This window comes from Delphinapterus leucas, unplaced genomic scaffold, assembly GCF_059928025.1.
Source record: "Delphinapterus leucas isolate spDelLeu-1000000601 "Yukka" unplaced genomic scaffold, BTC_Dleu_Yukka2 spDelLeu_asBTCV2_sq67, whole genome shotgun sequence".
NCBI classification, from domain to species: domain Eukaryota; kingdom Metazoa; phylum Chordata; class Mammalia; order Artiodactyla; family Monodontidae; genus Delphinapterus; species Delphinapterus leucas.
This window is the reverse complement of record NW_028322276.1, coordinates 876,067-899,747: the sequence shown is the minus strand read 5'-3', so window position 1 is coordinate 899,747 and position 23,681 is coordinate 876,067. Positions and strand designations below refer to the sequence as shown.

The 23,681-nt window shown below is 37.3% G+C and overlaps 1 long non-coding RNA gene and 1 pseudogene across 5 annotated transcripts in view; both read left to right on the top strand.

The window, feature by feature from the left end:
* Positions 1-23,681, top strand: part of LOC149743828 (uncharacterized) — a 34,448-nt gene that overhangs the window by 809 nt on the left and 9,958 nt on the right. The window contains exons 3-4 of one of the 5 annotated variants that reach the window (XR_016391726.1): positions 33-18,650; positions 19,389-19,557. This is a non-coding gene — a long non-coding RNA (uncharacterized LOC149743828). Of the gene's footprint in view, positions 1-32; positions 19,558-22,926; positions 23,067-23,681 lie in introns of all 5 variants that reach the window. The other 4 variants (XR_016391725.1, XR_016391724.1, XR_016391727.1 and 1 more) reach the window with 4 other exon arrangements.
* Positions 20,954-21,660, top strand: LOC111170993 (NOP protein chaperone 1 pseudogene; annotated as a pseudogene).

Genomic DNA, 23,681 nt, shown 5'->3' with positions numbered 1-23,681 from the left:
AATTTATTGTACTTTACTTTTCCGTCTTAAAGGAATAAAGTTATTTGGAGCGTATTGTCAGCTATGGATCGGCACTTGCCATCTACCTCGACAAGGATTAAATCAGGTGCTGGTGCAGCTGCTGCAGCCGCTGACCTTCAACACCCCCTGAAAGGAGTTCAGGGTGGAGAGCGGAAATGACCCGCTCTGTGCTTGGGGGAAGCTGGCAGGACAGCTCTTCAGAGAGTTAGATACTTTCAGGAGCTGATTTTATGAGCCCAGTTCTTGTATCTCCTCGTGTCTAGAGAAGCACTGAAATCCTTTATGGTGACGTCCCTAGCCGGAGCCTGCATGAGACGAGCAGAAAACTTCTGCAAAAATTAGATGTGCTCGATTGCGTGTACTCCCCCTTCACCAAAATTACACATACACTGACCTTCCCCCTGCCTCTTTGGAACAGTTTCTTGGAGCTATCTGAGATTCTGTCTCCCAGGATATAGTCTTTATTTTTCCCCCAATAAAACTTAACTCACAACTTTCATGTTGTGCTATTTTCTTTACGTCACCAATATTTATTTATTTTTTTTTTACAAATCATTCTTTTAAAAATTTATTTAATTTATTTTATTTTTGACTGCATTGGGTCTTCGTTGTTTCATGGGCTTTCTCTAGTTGTGGCGAGCAGGGGCTGCTCTTTGTCGCGGCGTGCAGCTTCTCATTGCGGTGGCTTGTCTTGTTGCAGAGCACGGACTCTAGGTGTGTGGGCTTCAGTAGTTGTGGCTCGCAGGCTCTAGGGCGCAGGCTCAGTAGTTGTGGATCACGGGCATAGTTGTTCCGCTGTATGTGGGATCTACCCGGACCCGGGCTCAAACCCGTGTCCTCTGCATTGGGGGGTGGGTTCTTAACCACTGCACCACCAGGGAAGCCCCACATTGAGCAATATTTAAGATGTAGTTCTTAGCTTTTTTCTCATTTTCAAGTCAAAATATTGCTGTGTTTGAAATTTTCTCATAATACAGTGACAGTCTTAAATATTTATACACATAAGCTCATTGAAAAATTTTCTGCAATATTCCAATGTGACTAGTATTATTAAAAATCATAATATTCATGTCAATACCAAATTTTTATAAGAATGTAATTTAAAAAATCGTGAATCACTTTTAGAAGTTCCAGGCACAGTGACGATTTTTAAAATACCAACCATTGCATACTTCATAAGACCATTTAAGATGAAATATATTAAAACTTAAAACTTCAACAGAATACTTAAAAGGTAAGACAGGGGCTGCTTTTTGTAAATTAAATACATTCATAGCAAATAAATTTTCTGCTAATAGAGAATATGAAAGTTTTTAGCTTAATGTTGTATAGCTCCATTCAAAAGGTGAAATTAGGATATCTATAATCTCCTTATTATTTATTTTAAGCCTCTTTCCCATAAGAATTGATATTTCTATCTGTAGAATCTTCGTAGCTTATTCATTTACTTTTTATTTTGGTTTATTTTCTACAACAGAAAGAGTATTCCTATGTTTTGTTAAAGTTTTTATTCTCCTAACCTAGTTCAAGGTTACTTTCTGACATTGGTTGTAAACAAGGGGAGAGGCCTTATAATAAGCATGCGATTTTTCCTATAGTCAAGATGTTTTTCTTGGATGACTTTCTTTACAATTTCCACTTTGGTCACAATATTATCCCATTGTGAAAACTGCATAAAAATTTGTAATCTATTTATACCTAGATGCTTCTTATTTCACCACAGTGTATTTGTTAATATGATTTTACATTAAATATTAATATAACATAGTTGATTTTATTCATATATGCTAACATGTTTTATATAGGTGCACACATATATGAATATTTGCTGCATGCCATTCATTTGCATAGAATGATAGTTGATTGTATCTGATCTTTCTGACTGACAGATAGATTTATGTGTGTTTAAAGTACTACTTAGAACAGACATTAAAATATCACATCGTCTCATTATACAGTATTTTAAAGGTCATATTTTAAATTGTGGGAGCAGAAATTTTGTCCATTAAGGTTAAGAAATGATCAGGTCACAATTTTGGCATCGTCATGCTCAGTGGAGGAAAGTGGCTTCTACGTCTTCGTACATGTGCCACAGTTACACCTGTATGATATCTGTGAGCATGAGCATTTTTATGTCAACATTATCTTTTCCCAATATACTCATAATTACCTGAGGTATATCATATCTAGTTTTTCCTTTTACTTCAGTACAATCAATAAAGCTTTCTTTTGCAGTGATGGCATTTTTTTCTTTTTTAACATGAAGGTACCTTGTCATCTGACATATTTGTACATGATGGGCTACTGCTCTTGTACAAAGCAAAAGTACTTTCATTTCATATTTTCATCTGTATTCCAGATCTAACCTGATTTCTTAGGAGCATTATATACTTTTTTAAACTGTATTAAACACATAAGAACAGATCACTTTTTATCTTTACCTACCTCATGAGCTAAATGGATATAGACATTATAATAACATGTAAGGTTGACAAAATTGGGAAGCATTCCAGGGTTTGAGCTTCAAGTAATTTTATGTAATCTTCTAAGAGGTAATTTATTTCTGGATTATTATATGACAACATCTACAATCACTTGCAAGTTTGTGTGCCATTTGGGCTTTCTGATATTGTCACTTTCAGCTATCCCCTAGGAACTGAGTTTGAATTTTTTTTTTTTTCTTTTTGCGGTACGCGGGCCTCTCACTGCTGTGGCCTCTCCCGTTGCGGAGCACAGGCCCCGGACGCGCATGCTCAGCGGCCATGGCTCACGGGTCCAGCCGCTCTGTGGCATGTGGGATCCTCCCAGACCGGGGCACGAACCCGTGTCCCTGCATCGGCAGGCAGACTCCCAACCACTGCGGCACAAGGGAAGCCCTGAATATTTTAAAAAACACTTCTGATTAGAAAATATCAGGATGAAACATTGAATTTTTGTGGTCAGAACTCTGTTCTCATTATTCTAATGTAATATTTGAGTTGGCACATAATTTGACTTTGTTCCATTAGTATGAAATGTAAGCATGGAAACAAAATTTTAAAAAAGCATTCTTGGAATAAATGAACCAGTCACAATGAATTATTAGTTATTTTATTTTTATTTTATAAATGGGCTGTTTGAATATGTTCAGCCATGAAGTGACATGTAGACTCACTTCTGAGTCCTGACAGACATCTCTGGTGAGTGACTTCTTAGAAAGTGACTCAGGATACAGCCATACCTGTAAAATGACAGCAGCGAAAAGAAAAAAAAGAAAAACTCCCAAATAACATAATATATAATAAATGATTATACACATGTGCATTCTTAATTTAACATAAAATATGTAAAATTGGTGTTATTGGAAATTTTCTACTATCATGGGTAATTTACTTCTCTCTGTTATAAATTCTATTTAACAAAATGAAACAGTACAGCCAGGTGACAGGGGAAATTAATAGTAATTACTGGTAGGACAATTTAAAAATAATATGTGTTAGAAAAAAATAAAAATTTGTTTAATACATTTTCATTTTAAAATTGTTTCAGATTTATAGAAAATTTGCAAGAATAGTGCAGGATTTCACAATTAGCCCAGACTCAGTTTCCTCTCTTATTACAGTTTCATGACATTAGGGTACATTTTTACAGTTAATGAACTAGTGTTGACACCTGATTATTAACTATAACCCACACTTTTTTCAAATTTTCTTAGACTTACCTTTTTCTCTTCTAGGATTGCATTCAGGATATCTCACCCTCATTCCATTTAGCTGCCATTTCTCTTTAGGACACTGTTAGTTGTTATAGTTTCTGAGATATTTCTTGTTTTTGATGACCTTGACAGTCTCGAATTGGGATTTACCTGTTGTCTCCCTCGTGATTAGCCTGGGGTTATGTGTTTCACTTCATATCAAGGGCACATGCTCTGCAGATGACTTACTACTGTTGATGTTGCCCTTGATCACCTGGCTGAGGTGGAGTTTGTCAAGTTCCTCACTGTAACATCAATCTTTTCTCCCTTCCATTCAGTGTGTACCGTCTGGAAGGATGTCACTGCGTGCAGGACACATTTAGGGAGTTGGGAAATTATGCTCCACCTTTCTGATAGTTAAACATCTGTATCTATTATTCGGGATTTTGCCTGAGCGATTCCTACACTCCCATATTTATGTATCTGTTTTTTCCAGAAAAAATAGCCAGTAAGTTTGTGAAATGATGCTCCATCTCAGAAGGATCAGAGAGATGCTGGGTCCAAACATCTGTGCCTTGAATACTGTCCAGCACATAGTCTTGCTCAGTAAATACCTGTGAATAAGACTTAAAAGATATGAGGGAGGACATACATAGTGTGCATAGGTGGCAAAAGCAGATTCCAGGCAGAGGGGAGAGCAAGGTAAAATGCTGTAAAGAAGGAACGTGGCTGGCTTGTTTGAGGAAAGTTGGGAATGCTGGGTGGTTGAAGTTAAGTGAGCAAGGGATAGAGCCCTTGGTGTTGTCAACAGATTGTCGGCCATTTAAAGGACATTGGCTTTTACTCTGTGAAATAAAGGACCAGTGAATGGTTGTAAGCAGAGGAGGGCTATCATCTGACTTCCTCTGGCTGCTGTCCTACCAACTGACTGAAGGGGCAAAAGCAGGATTGGGGCGCCAGTTAGGAGACTGCTGTAGTAACCAAGGTGGGAGCCCAGGCACGTTGTTAGCCCTGGTGATGGGGACCAGTGGTCAGATATTCGTTGTGGTTTTGCAGGTAGAACTGGGGCCAGCTACATGGATATGACACAAGGTTCTTCACTCAGAAACGCCCATGCTTGGTTTCATGCTCTTGTGTCCATCTTGAAATTCTTCTTTTTTTTTTCTCCTCCAGACTTATTGAGACACAATTGATATACAGCACTGTGTAAGTTTAAGGTGTACAGTGTGGTGATTTGATACAGATATATAGTGTGAAATGATTACCGCAATAAGGATTCCTCTATAAACTCACATCATTAACTTTTTTGTGTGGTAAAATTTTTGAGATCTACTCCCTTAGCAACTTTCAAATATATAATACAGCGTTGTTAGCTATGGCCACCATAATGTATGTTAAAGTTCCCAGAACTTACTCACCTTAAAACTGAAAGTTTATACTCTTTGATGCAACATATGATTTGCAGATATTCTCTCCTTATCTGTATGTAGACTTTATATATATATATATATATATATATATATATATACTGAGCAACTACTGAAGCCCGTGTGCCTAGACCCCATGCTCTGCAACAAGAGAAGCCACCACAATGAGAAGCCCGTGCACCACACCGAAGAGTAGTCCCCACTCGCTGAAACTAGAGAAAGCCCGCGCACAACAACAAAGACCCAGCACAGCCAAAAATATGTGAATAAATAAATAAATTTATTTTAAACAAAAAGAAACAATATTACAATCCTGTAATTACACGACACTATGATATTGGCACTAAAATACACACATAGACTAAAGGAACAGAATAGAGAGTCCAGAAGTAAACCCCAGTGTATAAGTAACTAATATTTGAGATGGGAATAAAGCACACTCACTGGGCAGGATAGTCTCTTCAACAAATGGTACTGGAAAAACTGGATACTACTTATAATTTTGGGGGGAACCTCCATACTGTTTTTCACAGTGGCTGTATTAATTTACATCTCTACCAACAAGGCACAAGGATTTTCTTTTCTCCATGTTCTTTCAAACACTTGTAATCTCTTGTGTTTTGGCTGTAGCCATTCTAACAGGAGTGAGATGATCTCGTGATTTTGATTTTAATTTCCCTGATGATTAAAGACATTGAACACTTTTTCATACATCTGTTGGACATTTGTATGTCTTCTTTGAAAAAATATCTATTCAGATCCTTTCTCCATTTTTAACCAGTTTTTTTTTTGTTTGTTTTGCTTTTCTGTGTGGTTTTATTATTTTCTGTGCAGAAGGTTTTTTAGGTTTTCTTAGTCCCAGTTTATTTTTGCTTTTGCTTTGTTGCCTGTCCTTTGGGGTCATAACCAAAAAATCACTATTCCCAAGACCAAGGTCAAGGAGATTTCCCCCCAGGAATTTTTTAGGTGTTTTATGGTTTCAAGTCATACATGTTTGTCTTTAATCTCTTTTGAGTTAATTTTTGTGAGTAGTGTGAGATAGGGGTCCAGTTGAATTCTTTTACATTCATTAGACTGTACCAGTTTACATTTCCACCAAATATGCACACAAGTTGCCTTTTCTTCACATTCTCACAAACATTTGTTTTTTCTTCTCATTTTTATAATAGCCATTCTAACAGGTGTGAGCTGATGTATCATTGTGGTTTTGATGATTATTGATGCTGAGCATCTGTTCATGTACCTGTTGGCCATCTGTATGTCTTTTTTGGGGAAAAATGTCTTTTCAAGTCCTTTAGTCCATTTTTTATTTAATTTTTGACTGCTATTATTTTATGTTACTTCTTATATATTTTGAATATTAGCCCCTTATCAAAAAAATGGTTTGCACATATGCTCTCCAGTTCTATAGATGCTTTTTAGTTTGCTGATTGTTCATTTTGCTATGCAAAGTTTTTCGTTTGTTTGCTGTTCCACTTTTTTTTTTTTTTTTTTTGCTTTTGTGGCTCCCACATTTGGTATTATATCCGAAAAATATTTGCCAAAACTATATTGAGGAACTTGTTCTTTATGCTTTCTTCAAGTAGTTTTACAGCTTTAGGTCTTATATTTAAGCCTTCAGTCCACTTTGAGTTAATTTTTGTGAGTGGTACAAGAAAGGGGTCCAATTGTATTCTTCTGTAGGTTGTTATCCAGGTTTTTTCCAGCACCATTTATCGAAGAGACTGTATTTCCGCTTCTGCATCTCCTTGGCTCCCTTGTCAAATATTTGTTTACAGTAAATGACTGGTTTTATTTCAGTGCTCTTGATTCTGTTTCATTGGATTAAGTCTCTATTTTTTGCCCGAATCTATTGTTTTGATTACTATAGCTTTGTAATAAAGTTTGAAGTTAGGAATTGTGATGCCATTAGATTTGTTCTTCTTTGACCAGGTTGATTTGGCTATTAGTGGTGTTTTGTGGTTCCATACAAATTTTAGGGTTGTTTTCTCTTTCTGTGAAAAAATCATTGGAATATTGACAGAGATTGCACTGAATTTATAGACAGCTTTGGGTAGTATAGATATTTTTACAATATTCTTCTGTTTCATAACCATGGAAATGTTCTTCATTTATTTGTATCTTCAGTTTTTTCATCAGTGTTTTGTCATTTTCAGTGTATGGATATTTTACCTACTTGGTTTAATTTATTCCTAAATGTTTTATTTATTTCTGATGCCGTTTTAAATATGATTGCTTTTTACATTTCTTTTTCAAATTGTTAGTATATAGAAGTACAGTTGCTCTTCACATGTTGATTTTGTATCTTGCAACTTGACTGAATTTGTCTATAATTAGTAATACATTTTTTTGGAATCTTTGGGATTGTCTCTATACAAGATTATATTAAATGCAAACAGAAATAGCTTTACTTCATCCTTTTCAATTTGTATTTCTTTTATTTATTTTTCTTGCCTAATCACTCTGGCTATGACTTCCAGTATTATGCCAAAAAGGAGTGGTGAGAGTGCACAAAACTTATTTTGTTTATATTTTTAGCAGAAAAACCTTTCAAACTTTCACCATTGATTTTAATGTCTGCTGTGAATTTGTTCAATATGACTTTTATTGTGTTGAGGTACATTCTACGTATAGCAATTTGTTGAGTATTTTTTATCATGGAAGGTTCTTTAATTATTTCACATTCTCTTTCTGTATCTATTGAGATAACCATATGATTTTCATATTTCATTCTCTTAATGTGGTGCATCACATGTTTGAATTACATAGGTTGAATTACCCTTGCATTCTAGGGATAAATTCCACTTGATCATGGTGTATGATCCTATCAATATACTGTTGAATTTTGTTTGCTAGTATTTCACTGAGGATTTTTGCATCTGTATTAGTAATACTTGACAGTTGTTTTTTTCTTTTCTTGTAATGTTCTTATCTAGCTTTGGTATCAGGATAATGCTGGACTCATCAAATGAGTTTGGGAATGTACCTCAAAGTTTTTTTAGAAAACTTTGACATGGAGTTGTTTTAATTCGATCTAAATGTTTGGTTGAATTTCCCAATGGAAATTGGAGAATGTCCATCTGGTCCTAGCCTGTTTTTTTTTTTTTTTTGTAAATCATTTATTACTGATACTGTCTTTTCACTCATCATTGGTCTGTTTGGTTTGTCTATTTCCTTATGATTCAGTTTTGGTATTTTTTATGTTGCTAGGAATTCATTTCTTCTAGGGTATCAAACTTGATGGTATATATGTGCTGATGGAAACCTCTCATGAGCTGTTGTATTTTTGTTGCATCAGTTGTAATGTCTCCTTTTTCATTTCTGATTTTATTTGAGTATTCTCTTTTATTCTTCATTAGTATAGCTAAAAGGTTAATTTTGTTTTCATTTCAAAAACCACCTCTTGCATTGATGTTTTCTATTGTTTGCATGGTCTCTGTTTTATTTCTGTTCTCATATTTCTTATTTCATTGCTCTGCTACTTGTGAGCTTAGTGGTTTTTCCTTTGTTTGCTAGTCCCGTGAGAAGTAAGGTTGTTTACTTGTGATCTTTCTTTTTTCTTATTGTAGGCATTTGTTTCAATAAACTCTCTTATTACTGTTTTTCTTGCAGCCCATAAGTTTTAGCAAGTTGTGTTTCAATTTCCTTTTAAGATTGTTTTTAAATTTCAAAGACATTATTGTAAAGCTGTTGTAATTTCCCCTCCAGTTTTATTGAGATATAATTGAACACAGTACTATTTAAGTTGAAAATGCACATTATAATGATTTGACTTCCATATATTGTGAAATTGTTATTGCAGTAAGATTAGTTAACAAACATCTTCTTATATAGATGCAAGAAAAGAAAAATAAGGAAAATATATTTTCCTGTGATGAGAACTCTTAAGATCTACTTGCTTAACAGCTTTCAAATATACCATATGGCAGTGTTAACTCTATTCATCATGTTGTATATAATATTCTCAATAATTATTTATCCTATAACTGCAAGTTGGTACTTTTGGACTTCATCAAATTCTGCCTCTTCTCACCTCCCTCCTCTGGTAATCAAAAATCTGACCTTTTTCTATGAGTTTTGTGTGGTTGTTTTTTTTTTTTTTCACATATAAGCTTGGTCTGACTTCTCTCACTTAGTATAACGCCCTCAAGTTCCATCCATATTGTCACCAATGGCAAGATTTCCTTATTTCTTATGGCTGAATGTTACTCCATTTTCTAAATATACCACAAGGTTTATATCCACTCATCTGTTGATAGACATACGTTTTTTCCATGTCTTGGCTATTGTAAACACTGCTGCTATGAACATGGGGGTGCAGATATCTCTTCAACATAGTGTTTTTAATTCTTTCAATATATTTCCATAGATGAAAATGCTGGACCATATGGTTGTCGTATTAAATTTTGAGGGCCTTCTCTAGTGTTTTCCATAGAGGCTGAACCAATTTATAAGACAAGCAAAAGCACACAAATCATCCCTTTTCTCCACATCTTTGCTAGCATTTGCTAGCAGTTATCTTGTCTCTTTGATGAATTCCATTCTAACAATCCTGAGGTGATATCTCATTGTGGTTTAGATTTAATTTCCCTGATGTGTAATGACGTTGAACACATTTTCATGTATTTGTTGTGCATTCACATATCTTCTTTGAAAAAATGTCCGTTGGGGTCTTTGCAACAGGTTTTAATTAGCTTAATTTATTTTGTGCTACTGAGTTCTATGATGTATTTTGGATATCAACCCCTTATTTGTTGTAAGGTTTGCAAATATTAGTTTTGATTACATAGGCTCTTTTCGTTATTTATTTATTTTATTTTGTTGTGTAGCAGGTTTTTAGTTTGATATTGTTCCACTTGTTAATTTTTTAAATTGTTGCTTGTGCTTAAGGTATCATCAAAAATAATATTAAAGACCTGTGTTAAAAAGATTTTTACTGTTTTCCTCCAGGAAGAAAAGCCTCCCATCTTACAGTTGTCTTTACCTTATCTTATTTCTATTTAATTGTCATGAGTGCTGTTAGACAGGAGTCTAGTTTAATACTTTTGCATATAACTATGCAGTTTTCCAAGCACTGTTTAATGAAGAGATTGTCTCTCCACCGAGTGTTCCTGACTGTCTTATCAAATATTAGTTGACCTTATATGCATGGGTTTATATCTGGATTCTCAGTTCTATTCCATTGTTGTGTATGCCTTTCTACATGGCAGTACCATACTACTTACATTACTATAGCTTTATAATACAGTATATCATGGAATGTGATACCTCCAGGTTTGCTGTTCTTTCTCATGGTCGCATTGCATATACAAGTTCTTTTGTGATTCCTCATACATTTCTCTGTTGTTTTTTTCTACTTTAAAAAATGCGATTGGATTTTCATAGGAATTGCATTATATCCATAGGTGGCTTTGGGTGGTATGGACATTTAAAAAATAATAATTCTTCCGATCATGAACAAGGGATAACTTTACGTTTATTTCTGTCTTTTCCAATTTTTTTCATCAGTGTATTGTAGTTTGTATTGTAGATATCTTTCATCTCCTTAGATAAATTAATTCCTTATTATTTTATTAGTTTGGATGCTCTTATAAATAGAATGGTTTTCTTTTTTCAGATCATTGTTAGTATATAGATATATGACTGATTTTTGCATTTTAAGTTTTTATTCTGCAACTTTACTGATTATGTTGATCAGTTTTAACAGGTTTTTGGTGAAGTTTTTCAGAGTTTCTATATATAAAATCATGTTATCTTAATATAGACATATTTTTACCTCTTAATTTCCAATTTTGATGCCTTTTATTTCTCTTCCTTGACTGATTGCCCTGGCTAGGACTTCCATTTCTATGCTGAATGAGTGGTGAGAGTGGACTCCCTTGTCTTGTTTCTGGTATTAGAGAAAAAGTTTCACACTTTCACTCTTGAGTGTGCTTTGAACTGTGACCTTGTCATATTTGGCCTTTTAAAAAAAATTATTTACTTTTGGCTGCATTGGGTCTTTGTTGCTGCATGCGGGCTTTCTCTAGTTTCAGTAGGTGGGGGTTACCCTTCGTTGTGGTGCGTGGGCTTCTCATTGCAGTGGCTTGTCTTGTTGCAGAGCATGCACCCTAGGCATATGGGCTTCAGTAGTTGTGGCTCACGGGCTCTAGAGCACAGGCTTAGTAGTTGTGGTGCACGGTCTTAGTTGCTCCTTGGTATGTGGGATCTCCCCGGACCAGGGCTTGAACCCATGTCCCCTGCATTTCCTGGCAGATTCTTAACCACTGCGCCACCAGGGAAGTCCCGATATTTAGCCTTTATTATGTTGAGTTACATTCATTTTATACCTAACTTATTAAATGCTTTTTCTGTGCCTATTGATATTATATTTTCCTTTTGTTCTATTAATATGATGCATCCCATTTATTTGATTTGCTAGTATTTATTCAGAATTTTTAAACCTATATTCATCAGTGTTATTGGCCTGTAATTGGCAGTGTCCATTTCAGATTATTATATCAAAGTAATGCTGGCCTCGTAAAATGAGTTTGGGAGATATTCCTCCTCATCCATTTTTTCTCTTTCTTTTTTGAAGACTTTTAGGATTGGCATTAATGCATTAAATATTTGGTAAAATTTACCAGTGAAGCCATTTGATCTTGAGTTTTTCTTCATTTGAAGAGTTTTGATTACTGATTTAATTTCCATACTACTAATTGCTTCATTTAGATTTTCTCTTTCTTCCTAATTCACTTTTGATGGGTTGTATGTTTCTAAGAATTTTTTCCATTTTTCTAGGTTGCCCAGCTTGTTAGCATGTAGTTGTTCAAAGTAACATGTTATCCTTCTTATCGCTGTAGTAGAGTTGTAATGTTTTCTCTTTTATTTATAATTTTGTTGATTTGGGTCTTCTCTTCTTTTCCTTGGTTAGTCTAGCAAAAGGTTCGAAATTTTATCTTTTAATGAACCAACTCTTAGTATCACTAATCTTTTCTGTTGTTTTCCTCTTCTCTATGACATTGATTTCTGCTGTAATCTTTATAATTTTCTTGCTTCTGCTAATTTTGGGCTCAGTTTGTTCTTTTTCCAGGTCCTTGAACAGAAGAGTTAGGTTTTTTATTCGAGATATTTCTTAATTCGTAAGGTAGGCATTTGTTGCAATAAACCTCTCTTAACGCTCCTTTTGCTGCATCCCATAGCCTTTAGTATACTGTGTTTCCATTTCAGTTTGTCTCAAAATACTGTCTTATTTCTTCTTAAATTTATTCTTTGATAAATTAGTTGGTCAGGAGAGTGTTGATCAATTTTTTTGTATTCGTTTGAGTTCCAGTTTTCCTCCTGTTATTGATTTCTAGTTTAATAATATTGTCAGACAATATACTTGGTATAAATTAAGTCTTCCTTAGTTTACTAAGATTTGATATGTGGTCTGTCATGTGGTCTTTGCTAGAAATTATTTTTTCTGCACTTGAGAAGACTGTGTATTCAGCGTATGTTGGATAGAATGCTCTGTATATGACTCTTAGGATCATTTGGCCTTTAACGTTGTTCAGATAAACTGATTCTTTTTTTTAAATTGAAATATAGTTGAGTTACAATGTCGTATTAATTTTTGCCATATAGCAAAGTGTCTCAGTTATACACATATATACATCTGTTTTATATTCTTTTCCATTATGGTTTATCTCAGGATATTGAATATCCTGTTCCCTGTGCTATACAGTAGGACATTGTTTTTTATCCATTCTATATGTAAGAGTTTTCAGCTACTAACCCCAAACTCTCAGTCCATCCTTCCCCAACTCCCTTCCCCTTGGTAACCACAAGTCTGTTCTCTATGTCTATGAGTCTGTTTTGTTTTGTAGATAGGTTCATTTGTGTCATATTTTAGATTTCACATGTAAGTAATACCATATAGCATTTGTCTTTCTCTTTATGGCTTACTTCACTTAGTATGTTAATCTCTAGTTGCATCCATGTTGCTGCAAATGGCATTATTTCATTCTTTTTATGGCTGAGTAATATTCCATTGTATATATGTACCACATCTTCTGTATCCATTCATCTGTTAATGGACATTTAAGTTGCTTGCATGTCTTAGCTATTAGAAACAGTGCTTCTATGAACATTGGGGTGCATGTATCTTTTCGAATTATGGTTTTCTCCAGATATATGCCCAAGAGTGGGATTGCAGGATCATAAGGCAACTCTATTTTTAGGAACTTCCATACTGTTCTCCATAGTGGCTGTGTCAATTTACATTCCCACAAACAGTGTAGGAGGGTTCCCTTTTCTCCACACCCCCTCCTGCGTTTGTTATTTGCAGGCCTTTTGATGATGGCCATTCTGCCTGGTGTGGGGTGGTACCTCATTGTAGTTTTAATTTGCATTTCTCTAATAATTAGCGATGATGGGCATACTTTCATGTGCCTATTGGCCATCTGTATGTCTTCTTTGGAGAAATGTCTGTTTAAGTCTTCTGCCCATTTTTTGATTTGTTTGTTCGGTTTTTTGTTATTGAGTTGTATGAGCTTTTTGTATATTTTGGAAATTAAGCCCTTGTTGGTCACATGATTTGGAAATATTTTCTCCTAGTCTGTATGTTGTCTTTTCATTTTGTTTATGGTTTCTTTTGCTGTAAGAAAACTTATAAGTTTGAGTGGGTCCCATTTGTTTATTTTTGCTTTTATTTCTATTGCCTTGGGAGACTGACCTAAGAAAACACTGGTACAATTTATGTCAGAGAATGTTTGGTTATGTTCCCTTTTAGGAGTTTTATGGTGTTATGTGTTATATTTAAGTCTTTAAGCCATTGTGAGTTTATTTTTGTGTATGGTGGGAGAGTGTTCTAATTTTTTTTTTTTAGAGTGTTCTAATTTAATTGATTTGCATGAACCAACTTTTCCAACACCTCTTGCTGAAGAGACAATCTTTTCCCCCATTGTCTCTTCTTCATCAGAGATGAATTGACCATGGGTCTGTGGGTTTATTTCTGGGCTCTCTATTCTGTTCCATTGATCCATATGTCTGTTTTTGTTCCAATACCAGGCTGTTTTGATTAGCATTGTAGCATTGTCTGAAGTCTGGGAGGGTTATGCCTCCTGCTTTGTTCTTTTTCCTCAGGATTGCTTTGGCAATTCTGGGTCTTTTATGGTTCCATATACATTTTAGGGTTATTTCTTCTACTTCTGTGGAAAAATGTCATGTGTAATTTGATAGTGATCCCATTAAACCTGTAGACTGCTTTGCGTAGTATGGACACTGTCACTTTAAACAGCTGCAGCCTGTTCTCAAGTGACCAGCTCCCCTCTGGAAGCAGGTGTCCATGCAGAGCTCTTAGAAATAAGACAGACAACACCACCCACGTGGATTCTTCGCACACACCTCTGACCACTGCGCCTTTGCTTTCTAGAAGTAACCTCCTTAATCAAGTGGGTGGCATCTGGGGATGGGGCAGCCATCACCCTCCAGGAAGAGTCGGTGCCCCTCCTACCACTGAGGAATGAGTGGTCCTGTGCCTCATTCACACCAAGGGTTCCAGTTTCAGGAGTTTGGGGAGCTTTTGTTTTGCTGCTTTAGTGGATGAAAAATGACACATAACCCACTGTCTCCTTTTCACTTCTCTTCTGATGATTGAGGCTGGACTTTCGTCCCTTTCAGTTATTTCCAGAATGCAGCCACTTTTCCCAGTTCTGGGGGAGACCACTGAACCTGCCCTCCTGGGTGTTCCCAGCCACAGACTGTGATCCACATGCAGCGAGGAAACTCCACTCTTTGTGCAAGTACTAAGTAGCTAGTGACTGGCTTCTGGCCAACAGAATATAGCAAATAAGGGGAGGTCAGTGTTAAGATTCATTGACAGAACCTCTGTCACTTCTATTTCACTTGCTGCATCCTGTGTTCTCTCTCTGTTTCTGTCTCTTTCTTTCCTATCCCTGGACTTGGGGAAGCCTGCATGGGTGTTTCTAGGTGCCATATGGAGAGGCCCACATAAGAGAGAACACAGGGAAGTCCCAGGCCTCTAGGCAGAGGCACTAGGCTCTCAGCTCAGACTGCATCCTGCCAGTACCCATATTAGAGAGTCTTGGAGTAAATCCTCCCCTGTGGAGTGACAGCTGAGACCTCAGCCCCAGCTTCATAGAGACCTTGAGTCGAGGGCACCGAGCTAAGTGCTGTGGGAGCTCAGGAGTAGCTAGGTGTATGTATTTTGTATGTTGGGAAACCCTCCATAATGATCTGCAGTAAATCAGACAATCTTTAGCATAGAGCAGGTCTACTCAATGTTATGTAAAAACAACCACAAAGACAATGCATATTAATAAAGGTAACAAAATGCACTAAAAACAATAATAATGAGAATTATGATGATATTACCATTACTACTGTTAAAGAGAAAAATAAACTTAGAAAGATTGCAGATATGCGTACAGACTCCTCTAAGTAAATTTCAGGGTACCTATATCAGACGTCCTCTGGGGTATTTTAGATTCAGAATCCTAGGTTTGCACAAAGAAATTTGTTCTGAGAGGAGAAAAGAAGCAGGTGGTTCTGGGTCAGCAGGGAGGATGATATGTTGGCACAAACAGTGCAGGGGCTCCCTGGGGAATTTAGAAAGAGAAATGATTACTTGAGCAGGCACGTCACCACCTCTATGTCTGCAAGTGCTGCACCAGCTTTTCCTGGACCCCTGAGTGAATTTGGAACATGTCCCCAGGTTGAGGCATGCCAAGGATACTCTCCTTTCTTCTCACTTGTCACAATGTCAGTTCCTGGGCTGACTTTTAAAATTCGGAGGACTGGACTCCAGGAGCGACACCCTCTCCAGCCTTCCCAGGAGACGTGAGAGTGGTTCCTGGCACAGAGTTGAGGTGGAAAATCCTGTGCTGAGTCTGGCAGGACAAGGGTGTCTTCCAGGGCTCTTGCACTAGCACCACTTTCTGGTCACTTAAGAGGACTTAAACATTGTTCTAGAGGCTCAAGAAATTCAAGAATGTCCTCCCTGGTGCTCACTTACCAGTAACAACTGTCCCTTCCTCCACTGGGTAAGTCTGAATATCTCAGGAGGCTCTCTGACCCACAAGTACCCATAAGCACAGCAGGAACCAGGAAGCACCGTGTTTATGTAAGTCTGTTGAAAACCCTCCACAATACTCTTCAGTAAGTTGGATATATTCATGAGCAGAGAAACTTAATAAGAAATGCAATAACAACAATAGTGATAAATAATAATATCAATAGTGATTACAATCATGAAGATATTAACTGTACTACTACCCATCATAATACTAATAAACTTAAGGACTGAGGGATTGTAGTCTTCCCTTATTGAGTGACAAGTTTCCTGGGGTATTTTGGAGTCAGAGTCCTAGGTTAGCACAGGCTTTGGAGCCACAGTTGTAGGTTTGCATAGTGAAGGTATAAATAGAGCAAAACTAAACAGCAGCAGGTAAAAGAGATCCATGGGAGGGCGTGGGCTGACTTAAGTCTCATATTCCAAGCCCAGAGGAGAGCACTATGTAGAAGAGAAAAGGTGATCCTGGGCTTTCCTGACACATGGAGCCAGCAAATCTCATGAGTTCTGACGACTGGTGTCTGCGGCTCTAACCCGGGAAAGAAAAGCAGGACTCCAGATACACCTTCAATACGTGAAAAATACACGTGAAATGTACATGGAGCTTCAGCTCTATCTCTACCCTCACTGCCTGGCAATTGACAAAGTAGCAGATCAGGGCTATTGATTGCCTTTTGATGCACCTACAGACTTACTTGGAATTGGGAAGAGAATATTACTTATGAATTTGCATGTAAAATTTTTATAATAACCTATCCGGGAGTTGAATTACCACTTTCTTGGGAAATTGATAGGTTATTTTACACAGCACCTCATATGTTTCCTTTAGTAATATTTGTTCACAGTATATATATTTCTGAATATGTATGAAAGGCGCATGCCGTATCAGCCCAGAGGAGCCATTGACGGGGCTTTAGAGATCAGTGATCTTTGGGAACGTGTTTGTAGAACTCACTCATAAAGAGTAGGACCTGCTGGACACATTGCAGACAAAGATGTACACAGATGTGACACCCGTTGTTTCATCTTCTGGGTGCATCTCTCAATATTTATTTACTTCCTTATGCATGTCTTATTGAGATAGGCTCTGCAGCTTCCACATATGCTGCTGCACTCTTGTCCCTGACTCATGCTTCTGTAGCACTTAGAGCAACCTGGAACGAATGTGTTCCTTTACTTATCACAGCACATGTGCCCCTTCATGGAGATACAGTCTCCATTACCACAATCGCACGTATTCCTTACTAGTCTGCCACCAACACACATAATAATGCTGGACACAGATAAGGGCTATTTTATCTAACAGACAAGTGACTTTATGTTGCTAAGTAATTCTTCTGCTCGGGGGACTACTATGAGGTTTGAACACAGCAAAAAACACATAACAGCTTGTATCACCCTTTCTACATGAACCCCAAGTAATAATCTCATGGGTCTTATGTTTATTGGATTCTGTTAGAAAACAGTGTTAATCATATTATGAAAACGTTGCTTCCTTCCTGGCTGAGACGTCTAGGCAGCATGCAGACTGTCTTTCCTCTTGGGCAAGAAAAGCAGCAACCAGAGACTTTTACTGTCTTTGAGTGAAGTGTCGGGTGACAACCTTCAGTGTTTCCCCCCTTCAGGGTGCTCGAACCTGGGCTGCCATTGATGCCCTCACACTTGAGCCTTGGCATGTTGTCCTGCACTTGCATTGCATGCACTGTTCTCAGCACAGAACTTCAGATCCATCTAGCATTTCCCACACGTACCAGGGCATCCGCTCTGCCAAACAGATATAATTTCCCAGTTGGAGCAAGAAGAGTAGGTGTGGAGGGAAGAGGAGGGTTTCCCCAGGCTGGGGTCCAAGTCAGCTCCAGACACATGTGCTCTGTGTGGGGAGGGAGCAGGACACTTGGAATGTCAACTGGAAGTTGGCTCGACTAAAGGATATTTTTAGAAATGTATGTGAAGCCATTGAGTCAAATTATCCAGATTCTGTCATTATGCATCACACATCAATTGCTCTTCACGTTTCCCCCTGTATTTTTCAGCTCAGAGAAGCAAAATTCCTGTCCTCGTGGAAGTTAAAATTTCATGTTTTTGTCTTTGCCATGGTCCCTTTAATAATTTTTCCTCTCATATTCCCTGTAGCGTCTGAATTTATTTTATTTTCCTTTTACCTAAACACTGAACGTCTTATTAACATTTTTCTAAACCATGTTTCTATTCAGTGGTGTATTTCTCAAATTCATGTTGTTTCCCCATGTAATGTACTTTTCAACAATTTAATCCCCCTAATGTCACATGTGTCATTTCTTATTTATTTAATTTAATTATTATTTTTGTCTTATTTCAAGCAAAAATTGTGACCATTAAAAGCAAGAAATGATACTCAGGCAAGTTATTTCCCTGGTGGACCAATGTAGCTGTAAGAAAATAGTATATTTATTCAGGTGTGAACTCTGGTCATCCACATGTGAAACCTGGGAATGAGGTAAGTGAGGAATTCAGCAGATTCATAGAACTCAGTTATGGTGCAGTGTAAACACTAGACCAGCATAAAGTGTTCACTTTATGGACTAAATTAGACTGAATTTTGATGATATCTCGTAGAAATGTTACAAAGAGGGGATGTCCATGCAGAAGATTTACATACTATGTGTATGTAACTGACATGGAGATCATTTTAACTGGAGAATATCATTGAATAGACTTACATACACATGAGTTTTCAAAACATAGAAAACACTTTTACTGTAATGAATGAAGGAGAGCCCTGAGGGATTTTTCATTGCTTACTCAACATTGAATTCTCACACTGGATCTATCAATGCCAAAATCAAACTGAAAAGCTGGAGTTCATATCAAAATTCTCAGACATGGAAAACCTCTTACCAAGATTGTTTTACCACACATTTCAGCTACGAATTCATAATTTTGGCTAATAACCTCTTATTTTATAAATAAGTAGAATAAAATTATTGATTTGTTAAGTTGTCTTGAAATGATAAATACAAAAGTTTGTAACAATAAGTACTTTTTTTAATAGGTTAGCATTAAGAAATATATATAAACAAAGTTATATGTGACAATTATTATGATGCACTTAATTGTGATTGTCAGTAAGATTAACAGTTGCTTTCTCATCAGAAATTTTGCAGGCCAGAAGAGAGTGAAATGATATGCTTAAAGCACGGTGGGAACTACCTACCAACAATTCTATATCTTACAGTATTATTCTTCAACATGAGGAAAATGAAAGACAGTCTCAGACAAAAGCTGAAGGAGTTCAGTACCATAATACCTATCCTTCAAGAAATGCTAAAGGGAGTACTTCAAGTTCAAATGGAAGGACACCAGAAACTTGAGGCCATATGAAAATATATATTTCTCTGATAAAGGTAAATAAATGGACAAATAGAAGAAAAAATCTATAATTTTGACTTGTAACTACACTTTTTATTTCTAGGATATTTTTTAAAACCAAAATATTAAAATAATTATAAATGTATTGCTATTGCATGATTGTTTCCCCTAAAATTCATATGTTAAAAATATAACCTCCAAATGTGGTGGTATTAGGATGTAGGGCCTCTGGGGGGTGCTCAGATTATGAGGGCAGAGCCTCCATGAATAGGATGTGTGTGCTTTTATTTATTTTAAAATATGTATTTACTTATTTGGCTGCATTCACTCTTGCTTTCAGCACGTGGGATCTTTGTTGTGATGCACAGGCTTCATATCTAGCTGTGGCATGGGGGCTCGGTAGTTGCAGCACACAGGCTCTGTAGTTGTGGCAGACAGGCTCCAGAGCCAGCATACAGGCTCAATAGATGCGGCACATGGGCTTAGTTGCCCTTTGGCATGTGGGATATTAGTTCTCTGAACAGGAATCGAACCCATGTCCCATGCATTGGAAGGCGGATTCTTAACCACTGGCCTACCAGGGAAGTCTCTTGTGTGCTTTTAAAAGAGACCCCAGAGAGCTCTCTAGCCCCTTCCTCCAGGTGATGATATAATGAAAAGTCTATGACTCAGAAAAGACCTTTACCTAACCACCTTGATCTCACACTTCAGCCTCCAGAACCATGAGAAATAAACTTTTGTTTATAAGTTACCCAAGCTGTGGCATTTTGTTATAGCATCCCCTAATAACTAATTCGTACATCTACATTAACAGAAAACAATGTATACATATGTGACTTGTGACATTAATAACATGTAATTAATGTGTAATGTAATAGGAGATGTAATAGAGATTTTGCATGTGATTAAAATTATGTTGATATCAGTTTAAGCTAGTTTGATAGGATTTTATATGTAATCTCCATGGTATCCACAAATTTAATATCTATAGGATATACACAGAAGGAAATTAAAAGTAAGTCAAGTCAGGGGACTTTCCTGGTGGTCCAGTGGCGAAGACTCCATGCTCCCAATGCAGGGGGCCTGGACTCAATCCCTGGTCAGGGAACTAGATCCCACTTGCCACACCTAAGAGTTCGCATGCTGCAAAGAAGATCAAAGGTCCCCCATGCCACAACTAAGACCTGGCACAGCCAAAGGATTTAATTTAAAAAGTGAGTCAGTACAAAAAGTAAGAACAAACGACGTCAGTATGTGAGAAAATGTGGGACAGAAAAGCTATATGACATTACAGAAAACAAATTGGCAATTAAATGTCATTTCATATCAGTAATTTATATATATATATATATATATATATATATATATATATATATATAGCTTAAACTCATCAGTTAAAAAACAAAGATGGCCCCAGCCTTTTTCTGGCATCCGGGCCTGGAGGGGCTGCTCTGAAGACGGGCGAGCAGCATGGAGGCCCGCGGCGAATCCCAGCCTGACGCGAGGTGTTCGTCGTTTTCCTGGGACGGCTCCGGGGTCTCAGTGTCCAGGGAGCTGCTGACGGCGGGCAGTGGCGGCCGCGGAGGTATATGGGACACGTTGGTCATCAACTCCAAGCCTAATTCCAGAAAGAATTCCACTCTTCAAACAGTTCGGATAGAGAGGAGTCCCCTATTGGACCAAGTACAGAGCTTTCTCCCACAGATGGCTCAGGCAAACGACAAGCTAAGGAAAGTAATGGCAGCTGCACCACCTGGTCATTTCAATATTGAAAATATTGACGAGACTCTCAGAAAAGTTATGCAAATGGATGTGGCCTTGTTTGAGATGAATCAGTCTCATTCAAAAGAAGAGGACAGTTCAGAAGAGAATTCACAAGACAGTTCAGGGGACAGTTCAGAATTTGAGGATGAAGATGATAGCACCTCTTCTGAAGGTGAAGTCACCACCGATACCATTAAGCTTCCTCATTCAGAAGATGGAAAAGGCAAAATAGAGGTTCTGGACAGTCGTGCCAGTGAAAAAAAAGAAACAGGGAAATAAACCATCTGAGAAACAGGTGATAGATGCCTGCAAATTCTGTGAAAAAGAATGTGGCGTGCCGGTTATTTTGCATTTCAGATACCTATGGTGCTTTTTTGCAATATTGAATGTATTTTGCTTCTTGGAGAAACAGAAGCTAGCTTTTAAAGAGTTGGAAGAGATAGCATTTGGGGATCTTCTAAGAGCAGACTGTTTTTGATCTCATGCTAAAGAGATTTAGTTTAGAAAGCTTAACTTTATGTATGGTGATGAGTGAATTTGTTGGTATCTTCTTTCATCAGCATAGACTTCAGAAATCTCAAACCTATTTTAAAGCAAAAATACAAGTTATCCATTTGTTTTTGTTTAAATTGGCCTCTTGGGGCTTCCCTGGTGGTGCAGTGAGTCCGCCTGCCGATGCAGGGGACGCGGGTTCGTGCCCCGGTCCAGGAGGATCCCACATGCGCGGAGCGGCTGGGCCTGTAAGCCATGGCCGCTGAGCCTACACATCCGGAGCCTGTGCTCCGCAACGGGAGAGGCCACAGCAGTGAGAGGCCCGTGTACTGAAAAAAAAAAAACAAACCTAGGTTGGGTATTTGTTTAAGGTTATTATAAAGTCACATTTATTTGTTACCATCAAAATGGGTTCAGTGAGGGAGAATTTTCTTTTTAACATCTTTATTGGAGTATAGTTTCTTCATAATGTTGTGTTGGTTTCTGCTCTGTAACAAAGTGAATCAGCTACATGTATACATGTGTGCCCATGTTCCCTCCCTCTTGCGACTCCCTTCCACCCTCCCTATCCCACCCCGAGGGAGAAATTTTTTACAAAGAAAATACTTATATATTTAGATGCCCTCAGACATATCTACTTTAATTTAAAAACAAATCCTTTCCAGTTTGAGCTGGAAAACTGGTGCTCTGGTTTAATCACTGTCAGTGACTCTGTAGCCTCTCGATGCATGTAGAATTTGCTGGTTGGAAAATTTTGTGGGTTTTTTGGTTTTCTTTTTTCTTTTTCTCATAAAGGAATTTTTTTGTTTCAGCTATTAAAATTATTCCTTCCAGTTGCCTACAGATTTGAAACCTATTAATTGTAGAGAATAGGGACACCCTAGGAAAATAGGTCACAGTACATAAAGAGGTAGTAACAGGTTTTCCCTTTCAAAAGGCAAAATGATCCTGCATTGGAGTTGCCTTTCTGCCACATTCTTGATCTTATTTAACTTGTTTGGGACCTCATCTGCCATGGGACTGGCTTTGCTCAGGATATAGACCTGAGAATTTAAAGGACTGTCTCCAAGTGCATTGAGCTGATGGGACTTTGTTGTCTAATATTTTAGGGTTTCGTTTTAACTATTTTTTCCTACTCCTCTCATTAGCCTACGACATCTTGTAAATACTCTGAAGATAGTTCTCCAAGTTCCTTCTGGTATATTTCATTGGGAATTGGAAATTGGCTGTGCACTCAAAGTATGCACAAGTGAACAGATCGGGAAAGGAGACTTCTCACCTGCAAACGGTATTATGCTGTACTTCGTAACACCAAACACAGCTGTGATGAGTTATTGGTGTGACTATTTAAGGATTGTCTTCTACCAGATATTTATGCCACATTGTGGGAAGAGTTGCATTTGTCTGTTTCACTCCTTAGCTTGGTGCATGACACGGTAGGCACCAAATGATGTCGATAAGTGAATTTACATGTATATTGAGGATGTACAGGGCATTTTAAGCCATGGTATCCATGCGGATATGAAAGTGTAACTTCACTGCAAATACAAAGCCAAGTAGAAATAGTCTGATGGTCACTGAAAGAGACTAGTCAGTCTAGAAATACATACTAGTGTGTAGAATTATATTTCTCTCCTGCCTTGGCCTTCTCATATAATACAACTAGGTATTCTACACAGTTAAATAAGTCAACTAAATTCAGTTCCTCTGGACATTCTTATGACATAGGAGGAAAAGGAAAAACAAAAATATGTGATAGGGATGTCTTTTTAAGTAAGTGTAAAATGGTTGAATTATTTAATATAGAGTCAGGGATGGCTGTTTTTAAACAAAGTTGGATACTAAGATAAATTATGTATGTCTTAAAGGTTTAAATATAAAGAAAGAAAATAAGTTTCATACT